Here is a 14,549-nt window from a genome sequence, read left to right as displayed (position 1 = left end):
TGCCAGGCCACAGAGGAAGATGATGCAGCGGGCCTTGATGAGACCTGGTTAAGATAGGGTAAGAGAGAAGGGAAAGAGGTCCTCCCCTATCGGGGGACTAGGGAAAGGGCATAGGAGGAGAAGAGGGAAGGTGGGTGGGATGGGGAGGAGATGAGGGAGGAGGCTGCAGCTGGAATACGAAGTTAATAAATTGTAATAAATAAATAGATAAGTAAAATTAAATTTAAAAATAAAAATTAAAAGAAAATATTAGAAAAATACTTGTTAATAATGTTTATGAGAAGAGACTTATATCTACAATATATTTAAGAACTCAGTGATAGGGGAGGTTCTCCTCCTCTTCGATTTGACCCAGGTCCATCAGGTTTCATCAGGACTGGTTGCATTGTCTTCCTCTGTGTCCTGGCAAGGCTGAACCCCCCTCCCCAGGGGGAGGTGATCAGAGAGCCTGTCACTGAGTTCATTCCAGAGAAAGCCCCTGCTCCCTTTACTAGGGACCCCACTTGGAGTCTGAGTCTATGGGCTACATCCATGCATTGTCCTTGGTTGGGGTATCATTCTCTTCAGGGACCCCAAGGATCGGTATATTAGGCTCTGTTGGTCTCCTTTTGGAGCCGCTGTCAGTGAACTAGGGGAGGAAGGTAGAGTGGGATTGGGAGAAAAAGAGGGAGGGGCCACAGACGGATACAAATTGAATAATTTGTAATAAATGATAATAATTAAAAAGAACAACTCAGTAACACAATGGCAATTAAACCCAACAAAAACAGGAGCAAAAGTTATGAATAGTAACTTTAACCAAGAAAATGTAACAATGATCAATTTACATAAGAGAAAATCACCATAAATGAACAGCTACAGTTACAATCAAAATTTTAAGAATTATAATTGGGAGCGTAACACAGCAATGCGGTACCAGAGTGGGACAATAAAGGGTTAGTAAGAATGGGGAGTAACTAAAGGCTTCAAACATTGCTCGTGAGAATGTAAAATGATTCTGGCACACTGAAACAAACAAACATTTAAACAGTTTCTCCAACATTAAACATAGAATATAACTCTATGTAATCCAGCCATTCTAAGAGAAAAGCACATCTATATCAATTCTTTTTTAATTACATTTTTATTTTTATATTAATTACATTTTATTTGCTTTGCCTCCCAGCTGTAGCCCCCTCCTTCATTCCCTCCAAACCCCACCCTCCCTCCCTCATCTCCTCCCATGCCCTTCTCTAAGTCCACTGATAGGGGAGGTCCTCCTCCCCCTTCCATCTGACCCTAGTTTATCAGGTCTCATCAGGACTGGCTGCAATGACCTCCTCTGTGGCCAGGCAAGGCTGCTCCTCTCTGGGGGGGGGGGGGTTAAAGAGCCAGCCACTGAGTTCATGTCAGAGACAGTCCCTGTTCCCCTTACTACGGTACCCACTTGGAGACTGACCTGCCATGGGCCAGATCTGAGCAGGGGATCTAGGTTATATCCATGCATGGTCCTTGGTTGGAGAATCAGTCTCTATATCAATTCTATGCCCACATGTACACTGCAACACTATTTAGAATAGCCAAAACCTAGAAACATACCAAGTATGAGGAATGAATCAATAAATTGTAGTATATCCAAGTGATAAATTAATAATTTGCTATACAAATAATGAAGTTCCTGTGTATGCTACAACACAAAATTAACTTTGAAAACAAAATGAGCCATTCATAGAAAGTCACATACTAGATGAATAATAGAGTCATTCATGAAATGTCCAAAGAAAAATATCTAGGGAAACAGCAGTTGACTAGTATGTGCCAAGGTCTAAGTGTGAAAATAAGTAATTACTGTTAATGTATATAGGGTTTGAATGACAAAATGTTTTAAAATTAAATTGTAACAGCTAATATAAAACTGTGATTATCTTCAAAATATTTGCATTGAACACTGTAACCAGAAAGCTGTGACTAGATCTTAAGAAATATGTTAAATTACATTTACAGTTGCTAATTTTAGTCTTCCAAGCCCCACAAAAAATAATTCTAGAGTGCCTAAAAAAGAAATGATGGTGATGGAACACATTCATATTTCTAAGGTTTTTAAGAATTCTGTATAAATAACAGCACTCTGACTTGAATATACACTAGTGTTTTTTGTTTTTTGTTGTTTTTTTTTTTTTTCAATGCAGTTTATTCAGGAACATTGAACAATCCTCGGACCCCGGGGAAAGCCAGCCCACAGCTTAAATAGCCTCTGGGTAGCCAACCCAGGCGTGCCACGGGGGCAATGCAGATAGGTCCACATACATGGCCTTAGCCAAATGTGGAGTTGTTCGTGACAGAGAGCACTCACCATCGGGAAGGTGGAAGGCGAAAACCAGCTCCATCTTTAAGGCATAGCATTCCGCAGCTCTCTACAGTTCCCCCTTTTTGTTTTAGACGCATCAGGCAAGAGTAGAGGTCTGATCTCTGATATTAGAAATAAATTGGGACTTTGTACAGATGTTCATTTAGGTGTCATCCACCCAAAGAGCATCAGACCCGTCCAATACCTTTTTCTCAGAGGCGGGACCTGGGGCATCAACCCGCATGCAATCAGACATGCTCTTCTCTGGGTCCAAAGCGGCTGACCCTGAGTGCGGTGCTTAGCCTCGCATCCTGAGCGTATCATTTTAGCTTTTTATGGTATCCAACCATGCTTGGGGAGAATGTCCTGCTTCAATGGCTGTAAAGGCCTGAATGATCATGGCTGCATCACACTGTTGTGAGACTCTAATCTTGCATATATACCACAGCCATGAATCATCTGAAGGAATGGGAGGGCATGGGAGCGTTAGCAGGCTTTCTGGTGTTGGTCTCCTTGGTTTGCCTGTGGTATATACACTAGTGTTTTAATTCACAAATACTAAACTTTTGAAATAGTCTCAAAACTAAATTTGATTGTACTTATACTAATACATTAATGACTCAAATAAATTTGAAATTTGTTTAAAATATATTAACTGACATATCTTATTACTATTTTAAAATAAATATTATATTAAATAATTTATTGAAGTTCATAATTTCATTTTTTATATTTTTCTCTATTTTCATTTGAAAAATTAAATCAATGCTATGACCAGTGAGAATGCAACACTGACATGTCATTATGATGGTAGTTCTTAATTTATATACAGAAGGGGTGATGCTGAATAATATCCAGCATGATATAGCAACTGCAAAGTCAAAGCAATGTTATCATATGACAAATTTACCATTGACAGGATACTTCAGCATTCTGATCTATCTTCCAGGATGGAAAATTCACATGTGTGTGTTGTATGTCATACTGATGAGTGACATTCACCAAATTCTATACAAATAAAAGGTAACTATAGGGACTTTCTTTCCATGAAGAATATTGCCATCCAAATATACAGAATATACTAAAGGTATTAATTGAAACATGTTTCACAAGACTGTTATATGGATGTTGGTTAACAATGATTTCAGTTGCCTTAATATTAGTAATGTGTTCAAATAATAATAGCTTTTTTTACACTTAAAGAAGACATAACATTGTTGAATTGAAGATATTTCTATGACAGCAAGCATTTGTACTTGAGCACCATATCATGTGGTATAACTATTTCCAAGTCTCCTCTTTGACGATTTGAACAGTGAGGAGCCAAGGAAAGAAGTGCCAAGGAAAGTCATAGTCCTTTCTTCTTTCTTTCATATTTGCTCAGTTAACACACTGAACAAGTCTGTTTTCAAAGGAAGCATTTTTTTGGTTTTTTTTTATTTTTTTTTATTTTTTATTTTTTTTTATCAGTTACATTTTATTAACTCTGTATCCCAGCCGTGTCCCGATCCCTCATTCCCTCCCAGTCCCTCCCTCCCTCCCTCATCTCCACCGTGCCCCTTTCCAAGTCCACTGATAGGGGGGACCTCCTCCCCATTCATCTGATCCTGTTTTATCAGGTATCTTCAGGACTGGCTGCAAAGCCCTCCTCTGTGGCCTAACAGGACTGCTCCTCCCTTCGGGGGTGGGGAGACCAAAGAGCCAGTCATTGAGTTCCTGTTAGAAATAGTCCCTGTTCCCCTCACTTTGGGAAACCAAATGCTTACTGAGCTACCACAGGCTACATCTGAGTGGAGGTTCTAGGTTATATCCATACATGGTCCTTGGTTGAATGTCAGTCTCAGAAAAGACCCTGTGCCCAGATATATTTGGTCCTTGTGGAGCTCCTATCCTTTCCCCATCAGACTAACTCCCCTTCTTTTTTATGATTCCCTGTACTCTGCCAAAGGTTTGGTCATGAGTCTTTGCTTTGAAAACACTGCTAGTTAGAGTCTTTCTTAATTTTATTTATATGTTTATTTATTCCAATTTATTCAGTTTGTATCCCTGCTGCAGACCCCTCCCTCATCTCCTCCCATTCCCTCCCACCCTCCCTCTTTTCCCCCTATACCTTTTACTTAGTCCCCTGACAGGGGAGGACCTCCTTCCCTTCTATCTGACCCTAGCTTATCAGGTTTCATCGTCTTCCTCTGTGGCTTGACAAGACTGCAAACCCTAGTGGGAGGTGATCAAAGAGTAGGCCACTACGCAGTTCAAACAGCCCCAGTACCCCTTACTAGGGAACTCACTTGGAAACTGAGTAGCCAAATGAGCACTGGGTTATGTGCTGTTTATTTTCAGACATTATAGTGGGTCCAGATCTATGAAAATTAATGAAGATGACATTTTCCCTGAGTTCAATCAATTGGTTATCACACTATGTACTACTACATGTATATTCCATGACAATATTACATTTACTTAACTGGTAAAGAGGAACAAGAAACTCCTTCATGATTGAACCGTGAATCAAAGTATTAATGGTGGATTTTCCACAGAGGAGAGGTATGACATTATAATACATTATTAGATATTCTAAATTTAGAAGAGAATGCATAATTCTGTAAAAAGTGATTATAACAGTCACAGACATACAAAGTGACAGAGCAAAGTGTGCTCTAAAAACAAATATTCTTTCATATTACAATTTTCAGAAAGACAGAATCATATATAGGGCACATTATTATTACCATTGAATTGCTCATTTCCTAATTCCATGTAAGTAATGATCACATGAAAGTGCGCATGCACACACACACACACACAACTAAATAAATCAATCTTTAAAAAGTAATTGGAAAATATGCCTTTAATTTTTGTTACTTACTATTTATTAGATTGGAAATACATTTTAATAATAAGTATAAAGTCCTATGGGATTAAGAATATAAAATACACCCCTAGTGGCCATCTAATCTATAACCTCATCTCAAGTAATGGGTCCAACAGCCCATGGCCTAATGCTAGATTCAGTGCCCCATGTCTAATGGTGTTAACTAATTCTTTTTTTTTTTCATTTAATTCTTGAAGTATTTTTTAATTTTTATTAATTACACTTTATTCACTTTGTATCCCCCCATAAACTCTTCCCTCCTCCCCTCCCAATCCCACCTTCTCTCCCTCTTCTCCATGCATGCCCTTCCCCAAGTTCACTGATAGGGGAGGTCTTCCTCTCCTTCCTTCTGATCCTAGTCTATCAGATCTCCTCAGAAGTGGCTGCATTGTCATCTTCTGTGATCTGGTAAGGCTACTCCCCCCTCAGGGGGAGGTGATCAAAGAGAAGGCCAATCAGTTCATGTCAGAGACAGTCCCTGTTCCTATTACTATGGAACCCACTTGGACACTAAACTGCCATGGGCTACATCTGTGCAGGGATTCTAAGTTATCTCCATGCATGGTACTTGGTTGGAGTATGAGTCTCAGGAAAGACCCCTGCGCTCAAATTTTTTAGTTCTGTTGCTCTCCTTGTGGAGCTCCTATCCCCTCCAGGTCTTACTATTTCCCACTTCTTTCATAAGATTCCATGCACTCTGTCCAACAGTTGGCCATAAGTCACAGCATCTGCTTTGATAGTCTGCAGGGCAGAGCCTTTCAGAGGCACTCTGTGGGAGGCTTCTAATTTGTTTCCTGTTTTCTTCTTCTTCTGATGTCCATCCTCTTTGCCTTTCAAGCATTTTAGCCAGAGTCCTCCCTCTTAATTAGTTTCTTTAGGTGTTAACTAATTCTTAAATACCTGATTCTTTGAGCAGTAATAAATAAAGAAGGGTCTTGAAGTTGAGGAGAGAATGGAAGAGACAGAAAAAGTTGGTAGCAGGGAAATGTATGTTGGACATGATGTAAAATACAATGCTCATTGAAACCCTGCAGGAGATATGTAAAGAGACAGTTAAAACATATCCATAAAAAAACACGACTTTAATATTTTGCATTGCATAGATTTAAATCATATTATCTCTGTACAACAGACATAATTGTTGTGGAAATAAATTTCAGGACTCTGAAAACTGCTATCTGGATTTACTACTGAGAAACAGAGTAAGGAATTTTTCTAGAATGTCTCAGGAGACAAAGTAAGACCGTGTCAGGATACTTATCCATAACTTTCTACCTATGCTTGTCATCTCATATATTCATAAAATATTTCTGTAAATGGGTTATCCTTTCCCCTGAACACTGTAGTCACTTTTATTTTCTAAATGAACATTATATAGACATATTTTTGTTGTGGATTCCCTAGAGACCTTGAATATTTTTTTAGCCTGTATTGATTCCATCTCCCTACAGGAGATCACTCATATCCTGAAGGATGTGCTCATTTTAGTAAGGAAAAGTGTAAGGATACTAAGCTCATCATTACAGGACTTTTGTTGCTTGATATCTTTACACCATGTTTGAAAGCAGCAAATGAAAACATCAAGATTTCTTATGGCCTTGATATTAGATTCCTCTCTTGTTGCTTTGCTGAGAGTTCTGGTTTTTCTGGTACTCTTTTCCCAAAATATCAAATGAATCCCAATACCACTATCCCTGAGAATAAAAGTTCTGCCAAATTCCATCCAAAAAATAAGAATATCATCTGATGTAACATGAAGATTTTACAAAGTCTCAAAAGTTGTATAATCTAGGATTCCTTGGAATCCTTGCTTATAAGCTATAAGTGATCAAAAAATTTTCAAAAAAAAGTGTTTTCAAAAATTATTACTGTTTTTCTTTTTCCAATGTCCATCCCATTTGTCTTTCTGAGTGAGGATTGATCATCTTACCCAGGGTCTTCCTTCTTGCTTAGCTTCTTTAGGTATACAGATTTTAGCATGTTTATCCTATATTAGATGACTAATAACCACTTATAAGTGGGTATATACCATGTGTATCTTTCTGCTTCTGGGATATCTCACTCAGGATGATCTTTTCTAGATCCCACCATTTGCCTGCAAAATTCATGATTTCCTTATTTTTTAATTGCTGAGTAGTATTACATTTTGTAAATGTACCACAATTTCTGTATCCATTCCTCAATTGAGGGGCATCTGGGTTGTTTCCAGGTTCTGGCTATTATCAACAAAGCTGCTATGAACATGGCTAAGCAAATGTCCTTGTTGTGTACTTGAGCATATTTTGGATATATGCCTAGGAGTGGTATAGCTGGATCTTGAGGAAGCAGTATTCCTTGATTGGCTTAGAAAGCGCCAGATTTCCAAAGTGATTGTAAAAGTTTACATTCCCACCAGCAATGGAGGAGGGTTCCCCTTTCTCTACATCCTTTCCAGCGTGTGTTGTCAATTGAGTTTTTGATCTTAGCCATTCTGATGGGTGTAAGGTGAAAGCTCAGGGTTGTTTTGATTTGCTTTTCCCTGATGATTAAAGACGTTGAACATTTCTTTAAATGTTTCACTGCTGTTCTATATTCCTCTACAAACAGGACAGAAGCCTACCACAGAGGACCTCTACCCATCAGTGTATCAAAGACTCTACCCTGCAGGGTATCAAAGCAGATGCTGAGACTCATAACCAAACTTTGGGCAGAGTGCGGCAAATTTTAGGAAAGAAGGGGGAGATAGTAAGAACTGGAGAGGACAGGAACTCCACAATGAGAGCAACAGAACCAAAAAATTTGGGCACAGGGGTCTTTTCTGAGATTTATACCCCAACCAAGAACCATTCATCAATATTACCTAGAACCTGTGCACAGATGTAGCCCATGGCAGGTCAGTCTCCAAGTGGGTATCCTAGTAAGGGGAACAAGGACTGTTTCTGACATGAACTCAGTGACTGGCTCTTTGATCCCTTTCCCCTGAGGGGAAAGCAGCTTTGCCAGGCCACAAGGAGGACAATGCAACCAGTTTGATGAGAGCTGATAAGATAGGGTCAGATGAAAGGCAAGGAGGACCTCCCCTATCAGTGGACTTGGAGAGGTGCAGGGAGGAGATGAGGGAGGGGGCTACAGCTGGGATACAAAGTGAACAAACTGCAATTAATATATAAAAATAAAAATTTAAATAAAATTATTACTTTTTAATACAAATAGATTATTTTTCATATTTTTCTTTCATTTTTTGTTTGGTTTTTTTCCTTTCAGTTTTATTGTTTTGTTCTGTCTTTCTAGACAGGGTTTTCCCATGTCCTCTTGGCTATCCCGGACTCATATTTTAGATCAGGCTGGCCTTGAACTTACAAAGATCTGCCTGCCTCTGCCTCCCAGAGTGCTAGGATTATAGGCATTTACCATGTTTTGTTTTGCTTTGTTTTTGTTTTAAACATGGTGCTTAGGATTCTCCTGTTTTGTGGTAACCATGTAGTATTCCATAAAGTAAAGTCTCTTACGATGCACACAAAGAGTTTGCCTATCTAATCTGTTATTGGAATACTGTTCAACTTCCTCCTGCTATATTCTGGAAATTATTTTGCCACAAACAGCCCATTCATTTCTCCTCCAGCATCTGTGCAAAAGTATTTTTGTGATAGACAGAAACAAATTTCATATAAAATCAAAATGCATGCATCACAACAAAGCATGTATTGTCCCATTTGCATAAAAATTTCATACAACTACTTAAATTGCCTACATTTTGAAAAAGGAGAATGAGAGGCATGTAACTATCAAAGGCAGTCCATAAACACATAGAGTTAAATCTAAATGGAATAACAATATCTAAGATCTAACTTTGTACATACATTGCTTGTGTATGAATGTGTATGTATACATATTTACATATTCTTAAATACATAAATATGCTTTGTTCAGTCTATAAATATTACTTATATTTACATGTTGTCAGATATGATTTTTTGATACCCATTGATGTGTTCTTCCCTAGAGAAGACTATTTTAGCACTCTTTAGTTGTCTATAGTTCTTAGTGTAAGGTTGGGGCCTCTTCAGTCTTCCCCTGTCCATATTAGCATGTTGTTGTTGTTGTGGGTTTTTTAATTTATTTGTTTGCAGTTGTGCTTATTCAGTTCAGAGTTAGGCAGTCAGAATGGTAATATGAGTGTAGTTTCTGACATTCTTTGGAGATATAATATCACATCAAATTCCCTGATATTCTGGCTCTTACTATCTTTCTACTTCCTTTTGTACAATAATATCTGAGACTTATTTGGTCCTTGTGGAGCTCCTATCCTTTCCCCATCAGACTAACTCCCCTTTTTTCTTATGATTCCCTGTACTCTGCCAAATATATCTGGGCACAGGGTCTTTTCTGAGACTGACATTCAACCAAGACAATGTAGAGATATAACCTAGAACATCTGCTCAGATGTAGCCTGTGGTAGCTCAGTAACCAATTGGTTTCCCAAAATGAGGGGAACAAGGACTATTTCTAACAGGAACTCAATGACTGGCTCTTTGGCCTCCCCACCCCCCAAGGGAGGAGCAGTCCTGTTAGGCCACAGAGGAGGGCTTTGCAGCCAGTCCTGAAGATACCTGATAAAACAGGATCAGATGAATGGGGAGGAGGTCCCCCCTATCAGTGGACTTGGAAAGGGGCACGGTGGAGATGAGGGAGGGAGGGAGAGACTGGGAGGGAATGAGGGATGGGGACACGGCTGGGATACAGAGTTAATAAAATGTAACTGATAAGAAAAAAATAAAATTCAAAAAAAAAGAATGAAAAAAAATAATAATTTCTAATTAAGAAAATAAAATAAAATATCTGAGACTTAAGTGCTTTTGTTTTGTAGATGTTTCCAAATGTAAGAGGCCATTAATTTGAAAGCATTCATGGGGAGGATTTAAAAGGAGGAAAGGGAAGAGGGAAAGTGTAAATGTTGGTTTTATTTCCTCGGATGAGGGGATGAGATGGTGAGAGATGTATTCACACAGCTTGGGCTGAGCCCACAGTGTTTCCCTCTAACTATCTCTAGGCGCGGAAGCTTCTAATCTTCTGCAAACCCAGGCCTTGAAGACTTCAGCTTCCAGCCTCCATTTGCTAACCTACACCTAAAATGTTTTCAGCCTCTGAGACTTACAGCTGAATAAGCTCACCCTCTCTAGTTCCATCTGAACTCTGGCTGGCTAGTTCAGTTCAGCTGTTGTGGTTCTCTCCAAGCTGACTGATTCAAATTGGCTTCTTTTGACTTCTCACTGAATTGCTGGGCTTAAAAACTGCCATTGAATCCACAAACTGAACTGCACTGTCTGCATAAACTCAGCTGAACTCAATGCCCTCAACTAAACTGTACTGAACTGATCTGCACTCCCTAACTTTATTGTACTATCTCCACCAACTCTCCTGTATTCCTGTACTGTACTCTCCTCCTCCCTACTCTCTCTGTGCTACCTTAAATAGCTTCTCTTTCCTGTCTGTTCCCATGAGAGTTGGATCTCTGACTCATTCTGTCAAACCTCTCTCTGATTCATTATTTTATCTGCTCCTCAATTAGATGTCACTTTCAAACATTCCTGCTTCCTTCTATAAACTAATCATACTTTCATTGTTTGAGAGTAAAGGTGAGTACTAAGGGAGTGTCTGTATTTCAGCCAGATTATAGTATAATCCAGGGCATTGCCTGAATTCCAGCTGGATCACATAGACCTAAAAGGCCTTTAGATATAATCTCTTGCCAGAGCAGCCATGTTTCTGGATTAAAATTCATCTATAGGAAAGAATATAGTTGTAATTTCAAAAACTAAAAAAAAAAATAAATTGCAAGACAATTAATGTGGCAGTATGTCAAAACTAACTCAATCCTGTGTGTTACTGGGGTACAAGGAGCAAAAGAAGGGCAGGAGTAAAAGGAAAAAAGGGAAGAGTAGAGGAGTGAGACAAATATAGGTTAGAGCAGCAATTTTTGGTTCTCAACCTTTTGCAGGTTGAATGACCTTCTCACAAGGTCACCTAAAACCAGAGGAAAATATAGATATTTACGATAAGATTCATAACAGTAGCAAAATTATAGTTATAAAGTAGCAACAAGGATTAACAGAATGTCCAACCAATAACTGGCCCAATCTGAGACCCACCCCATGGTAGAGAGCCAGCCTTGACACTATTAGTAATGTTCTGCTATGCTTGTAGACAGAAACCTAACTTGACTGTAACCTGGGCAGCTCCAGCCACCAGTGGATCAAGACAGCTCCTGGAACTTGCAGCCAAGCATGGAGCAGAGCTAAGAGGGTCCTGTGCAAGTGTTAGGAGAACAATGGAAGGACCAGAGGGAACAGGAACCCCACAAGAAGACCAACAGAGACAACTAACCCAGTCTTAAGGGAGCTTTCAGAGACTGAGACATCAACTAAGAAATATGCATGTCTGGACCTAGGCCCCCTGCATATATGTGGCCAATAGGCAGCTTGGTCTTCATATAGGGTACCTGGCTAGTGGAGGGGGGTGACTGTTTCTAACATGGACTCTATTGCCTGCTTTTGGATCACTTTCCCCTGGGAGGGATGACTTGCCTTGACTCAGGGGATGAGGGTATGCTCGATCCTAATGTGACATGATGTGTTGGGGAAGGTTAATATGGGGAAGCCTCGCCTTTTTGAGGAAAAAAAAAAAAAGGAGAGGAGAGGGGGAAAGAGAGGAAGGGGAATATGTTAGAATATACTTGATTTCTTTTCAACAAGGAGGTAAGGAAGTAATATATTTTAAATAAACGTGTCTACTTTTACTGCTCAATTCAATCCTGGGTCTTCTGAGACAGTGGTCTCATTAGACACTGTCACCATCTGTGTGTGTCCTTGTGTGATCCTACAGTCAGCCTCTTTATTTAAGATCTTCTTTTTAACTCCACCTGAGACACTTACCACATCTTTCTCATAGATAAATGTAAATTTTAGTCTATTATTAGTTTTACAATCTTAAAATCAGCAGGGTGTAAAAGATTTTCTTTAACTAGAAAGCAATTTTATTATGTGACTTGTAGCTTTCTCTTAGGAAGAAATTTAAATTTCCCGTAAAATCTTCTACAAAATTTTTAATTAAATTTTTATTTTTTAATATTAATTATAGTTTATTTACTTTGTATCCCATTCTCCCCCCAGTCCTATCCCCCCCACCCTCATCTCCTCCCTGCACCTCTCCAAGTCCACTGATAGAGGAGGTCCTTCTCCCCTTCCCTCTGACCCTAACCTATCAGGTCTCATCAGGACTGGCTGCACTGTCTTCCTCTGTGGCCTAGCAAGGCTGCTCCCACTGGGGAGAAGGGTGGTCAAAGAACTAGCCACTGAGTTTATGTCAGAGACAGTCCCTGTTCCCCTTACTAGGTATTCCCACTTGGAGACTGACCTTCCGTGGGCTACATCTGAGCAGGGTTTTCTAGGTTATCTCCATGAATGGTCCTTGGTTGAACCATCTCAGAAAAGACGCCTGGGTCCAAATTTTTTGATTCTGTTCCTCTCCTTGTGGAGCTCTTGTCCTCTTCAGGTCTTTCTATCTCCTCCTTCTTTCATAAGATTCCCTGTACTCTGCCCAAAGTTTGGTTATTAGTCTCAGCATCTGCTTTTAAACACTGCTGGGTAGAATCTTTCAAAGGCCCTCTGTGGTAGGCTCTTGTCCTGTTTCCTGTTTTCTCCTTCTTCCCATGTCCATTCTATTCGTCTTTCTGAGTAAGAATTGCTCATCTTACCCAGGGTCCTCCTTCTTGCTTACCTTATTTAGGTGTATAGATCTTAGTATGTTTATCCCATATTACATGACTGGTGTTCACTTATAAGTATATACAGTGGGAGATTTCTACCAAAATAGATTTTGAGATGAGGAAGAATTTCTATACCATTCTAAATAGAGTTGCCTACAAACTGGATATTAGTTTAGTTAATGATCTGGTATTTTTTTATTAGACAGTATTCTTTTTTATTTTTTATTGTTAGTTACATATCATTAACTCTGTATCCCAGCTGTATCCCACTCCCTCATTCCCTCCCAAACCCTCCCTCCCTCCCTCATCTCCTCCCTGCCCTTTTCCAAGTCCACTGATTGGGGAGGACCTCCTCCCCTTTCATCTGACCCTGTTTTATGAGATATCTTCAGGACTGGCTGAAAAGTCCTCCTCTGTGGCCTAGCAGGACTGCTTCTCACTTGGGGGTGGGGAGGTCAAAGAGCCCGCCATTGAGTTCCTATCAGAAATTGTCCCTGTTTCCCTTACTAGGGAAAATCAATTGGTTACTGGGCTACCACGGGCTACATCTGAGCAGAGGTTCTAGGTTATCTCCATACATGGTCCAGGGAAATGGTGGGGTCTAGAAAAGATCATTCTGAGTGAGGTATCCCAGAAGGAGAAAGACACACATAGTATATACTCACTCATATAGTCCTATAAGATATGATAAACATAATGAAATCTATTCACCTAAAGAAGATAAACAAGAAAGAGGACCCGGGGTAAGATGATCAATCCTCACTTAGAAAGACAAAAGGGAGGTGCATTGGACATAGAAGAAAACAAGTAACAGGACAGGTGCCTACCGCAGAAGGCCCCTGCAAGACTCTACCTAGCAGTATATCAAAGCAGATATTAAGACTCATAACCACACGTTCCGCAGAGTGCAGGGAATCATATGAAAGAAGGGGGAGTTAGTACGACGTGGAAAGGACAGGAGCTCCACAAGGACCAAATATATCTAGGCACAGGGGTCTTTTCTGAGAGTGGTCTGTTATTTTAATCATAGTCTCTTGAACATTCATTTGTTGATGATGTGCAAGTTTTAAAAAACAATTCACATTTCTGACAGAAGGCATAAAAATCTGAGGTCAGTACTAACTAAACTGTAACAGTGAGGTAATAATTGCCAAGTATAAAGCAGCAGCAACATACTTACCCAAACAGTAACATGTTGAGTGTGAGCTGGGCACAATTTGTCTTGTCTCTAATATTTTCCATCTGTTTAAGAAGTTATTTTTCATTTTTTGTTTTTGTTTTTTTTTTTGCTGAAAAAGAAAAACATTTTGCATCAATCAAATTTATATATTGCCATGTCAGTTCTAAACCATATGAGTCTGTTTGGCAGCAAAGCATTTTATTTATCTTCTGATAGAAAGAAAAATTATTGAAGTACATGTAGGTAGTGAATATTATAGTTGTGAGTTAGAATTTCAGCTGTGATTTTTTTTATAAGATGCTGATGGTTCAAGCATTTGGTCATGAATTTTAGATTTTATGCAAAGCTTTACAGGAGAGGTGATTATTGAGTCTGCTTTCTTGACAATGAGACATGGATTACAGTATTTGAATTTTTCAATGGAATA

The 14,549-nt window shown here is 39.3% G+C and overlaps 1 long non-coding RNA gene across 3 annotated transcripts in view; it reads right to left on the bottom strand.

Annotated features, from left to right (window-relative positions):
* Positions 1-5,044: 5,044 nt before the first annotated feature.
* The window catches only part of LOC132652254 (uncharacterized), a 156,090-nt gene continuing 146,585 nt past the window's right edge, over positions 5,045-14,549 (bottom strand). For all 3 annotated transcript variants that reach the window (XR_009589724.1, XR_009589723.1, XR_009589722.1), the window contains 2 exons: positions 14,123-14,231; positions 5,045-6,226 (listed from right to left, as the gene is read on the bottom strand). This is a non-coding gene — a long non-coding RNA (uncharacterized LOC132652254). The remainder of the gene's footprint in view (positions 6,227-14,122; positions 14,232-14,549) is intronic.

Source organism: Meriones unguiculatus, chromosome 2 (genome assembly GCF_030254825.1).
Source record: "Meriones unguiculatus strain TT.TT164.6M chromosome 2, Bangor_MerUng_6.1, whole genome shotgun sequence".
Taxonomy (NCBI): domain Eukaryota; kingdom Metazoa; phylum Chordata; class Mammalia; order Rodentia; family Muridae; genus Meriones; species Meriones unguiculatus.
The sequence above is the reverse complement of the archived record's forward strand: the minus strand, read 5'-3'. Positions and strand labels throughout refer to the sequence as shown.